The 3,507-nt window shown below is 40.9% G+C and overlaps 1 pseudogene; it reads left to right on the forward strand.

Moving 5' to 3' along the window:
* The first annotated feature begins 858 nt into the window (after positions 1-858).
* On the forward strand, positions 859-3,271 carry LOC110132228 (patatin-like phospholipase domain-containing protein 4 pseudogene; annotated as a pseudogene).
* Positions 3,272-3,507: the final 236 nt, after the last annotated feature.

Raw genomic sequence — 3,507 nt, forward strand, 5'->3', positions numbered from 1 at the left:
CAAGGGGATGTTATCAGTTGTGGAAATTTTTTGACAGGTTGTCATATTTCAATCCAAGTTATAACACATTCTGACACTCCAAAAATCTTGATTTAATGTGCCAGAAATAGACAGTGACTGTCACTGATGGTTTTGTCTGTTCTGAACTAAATTCATTCCTCAGGGTCAGAACACTACACCTCAGCAATGAAATTTCAACATTGGTTCTGATCCAGGTCAATGAATAAGATATCATGCACCCAGGCTTTACATAGAAATAATAAATGGACTGGGTTTTGTCCTCTGGCTACCAGGTTCTTTTCCACCTCTACCTTCTAGTAGCTTGAGAAAAAATAAAATAAAAACAACTGAAAAATTCTAGATAGAATTGGGAAGGAATAATTTCTTAATCAAAACCTAATTCTCCTTGTAAATCAGGCATCAGCCTAGGGTGCAAAACAACAATAATAAAATCATAAGCTGTGCTGTATGGTTTTATTTATAGTCATATAAACTGAAGATCAAATAGTCATTTAGAGTACTTTGACTCAACTAAAGTGTACTTTATGTGGTAAACAGAATAATGGCTCCCACAGATGTCTATATCCTGATCCCAAGAACCTGTGAATCTGCAGGCATAATTAATTGAAGGATCTTAAGATAATTCTATCCACTCCAATATTCTTGCCTGGAGAATCCCATGGGCTGAGAAGCCTGGCAGGCTACAGCCCATAGGGTCGCAAAGAGTTGGACACAGCTGAAGCAATTCAGCATGCAAGCGTGCAAGATAATCCTAGATTATCCAGATGAGCTCATTGTAGTTACAACTGGTGGAAGAGGGACCCAGAAGAGTGATGTGAGTCAGAGAAGGATATGACTATGGAAGACTGGTCAGAAAGACGCTACAGTGCTCCTCTGGAGATGGAAAAAGGAGGTCATGAATCAAGGAATGACAGCCTGTTTGAAGGTGAGAAAGGCAAGGAAAATGATTCTCCCATAAAATCTCAATATGTAAAAGAGCTCCGTCTCCACCATGATTTTACTCAAGTGAGATTCATGCTGGACTTCAAACATTCAGAGTGATAAGATAATACATTTGCATTGTGTTAAGCAGACAAATTTTGTGATAATGTGTTCTGGCAGCAATAGAACACTGATACACAACTCTACTTGCATAAAATGTCATCTCTGTGATGGCATGACCTTTGATTTATTTGCTGCTCCTTTACAACTCCTAGAATGATGCTTGAGCTATAATACACACTTGGTATATGTCCTTCAAATAAAACACTGATGCAGTCTTTTATAGTTTACTAAAACAGTTCCAGTATATTATCTACCCTCACTCTCACACCAATGAATTCCTTTCATTTAGGTATCATTAACATCTCTTGAATTTTACAAAGAGGAAATATTTAATAATTTCTTCAACATTATCTACTTGTTAAAAAGTATGGTCAAGGCTCCAGACAAAGTCATTTGACTTTCAATACAGTGATCCTCTCACTGTAGGACTACACGATTAACCAGTTGCAGTTTTTAAAAAGGAACTGCAAGGGAAGTTGTCAGATATAACCCTTCTTAGTGCCTAGTGTAGGAAGGAAATATGACTAGTTGGGATCTAGACAGTGTGGGGATCTTTGTGTGGATCACAACAAACTGTGGACAATTCTTCAAGAAATGGGAATACCAGACCACCTTACCTGCCACCCGAGAAATCTGTATGCAGGTCAAGAAGCAACAGTTAGAACTGGACATGGAACAACAAACTGGTTCCAAATTGGGAAAGCAGTATGTCAAGGCAGTATATTGCCACCCTGCTTGTTAAACTTATATGCAGAGTACATCATGTGTAATGCCGGGCTGGATGAAGCACAAGCTGGAATCAAGATTGCCGGGAAAAATATCAATAACCTCAAATATGCAGATGACACCACCCTTATGGCAGAAAGCGAAGAAGAACTCAAGAGCCTCTTGATGAAAGTGAAAGAGGAGAGTGAAAAAGTTGGCTTGAAGTTCAACATTCAAAAACCTAAGATCATGGTATTCGATCCCATCACTTCATGGCAAATAGATGAGGAAACAATGGGAACTGTGAGAGATCTGATTTTGGGGGGCTTCAAAATCACTGCAGATGGTGACTGCAGCCATGAAATTAAAAGATGCTTGCTCCTTGGAAGAAAAGGTATGACCAACATAGACAGCATATTAAAAAGCAGAGACATTACTTTGCCAACAAAGGTCTGTCTAGTCAAAGCTATGGTTTTCCAGTAGTCATGTATGGATGTGAGAATTGGACTATAAAGAAAACGGAGTGCTGAAGAATTGATGCTTTTGAACTGTGGTGTTGGAGAAGACTCTTGAGAGTCCCTTGGACTGCAAGGAGATCCAAGCAGTCCATCCTAAAGGAGATCAGTCCTGAGTGTTCATTGGAAGAACTGATGTTGAAGCTGAAACTCCAATACTTTGGCTACCTGATATGAATAACTGACTCATTAGAAAAGACCCTGATGAAGGGAAAGATTGAAGGCAGGAGGAGAAGGGGACAACAGAAGATGAGATGTCTGGATGGTATCACCGACTCAATGGACATGAGTTTGAGCAAGCTCAGGGAGTTGGTGATGGACAGAGAGGCCTGGCATGCTTCAGTCCATGGGGTTGCAAAGAGTCAGGCATGCCTGAGCGACTGAACTGAACTGAGACAACCTGCAGATTATCTGTGCCACGCTGAGCTACCTAAAGGGAACCACTACCCTAGTGTCAGAGACATCTTTTAAAAATATGTCTTAGCTAAGTGAAGATTGCTGCTATGTCCTGCTTATCACCTGCCATTCAAGGAGTGGACTGCAATCGATTCTTCCTCCACAACATGCATGAGATGGCCCACCAGACTGCATATCTCCATTACCAAGACAAAGACCAGAGAAAACTATTTAGTCTCCAGTTTTCCCTCCAGCGGGGGGTGGGGGGGGGAAACCTCATTAAGAAGTGGGTGGATGGAGGCTTCACCAAACACCTTTCCATCCTGTAGGCCAGATGGTGACCATCCCACCATTCCCTGGTCGACTGGACATCTCCCTGCAGGACAAAGGGAAGCTGGATCTCTATATTAATATTGCTAACCAGGACATACTATTCAGGGCAAACTGGGTGAGGCTTAACCAAGCCCTTTTTTCAAGAGGATAATGGAATCATTGTATCAACATGGCCCTGATGATGGATGATGTTTTTACTTTAAGACAGTTGGTTTGAACAGAAAGCTCAAAACTTCATAATGCAAAACACATTTTGAGCAGTTTTTTTTTTTTTTAATTTTTATTTTATCCATTTATTTTTATTAGTTGGAGGCTAATTACTTTACATCATTACAGTAGTTTTTGTCATACATTGAAATGAATTAGCCATGGATTTACATGTATTCCCCATCCCAGTCCCCCCTCCCACCTCCCTCTCCACCCGATCCCTCTGGGTCTTCCCAGTGCACCAGGCCCGAGCACTTGTCTCATGTACTCAACCTGGGCTGGTGAT

Source organism: Odocoileus virginianus, chromosome 27 (assembly GCF_023699985.2).
Source record: "Odocoileus virginianus isolate 20LAN1187 ecotype Illinois chromosome 27, Ovbor_1.2, whole genome shotgun sequence".
Lineage (NCBI taxonomy): Eukaryota > Metazoa > Chordata > Mammalia > Artiodactyla > Cervidae > Odocoileus > Odocoileus virginianus.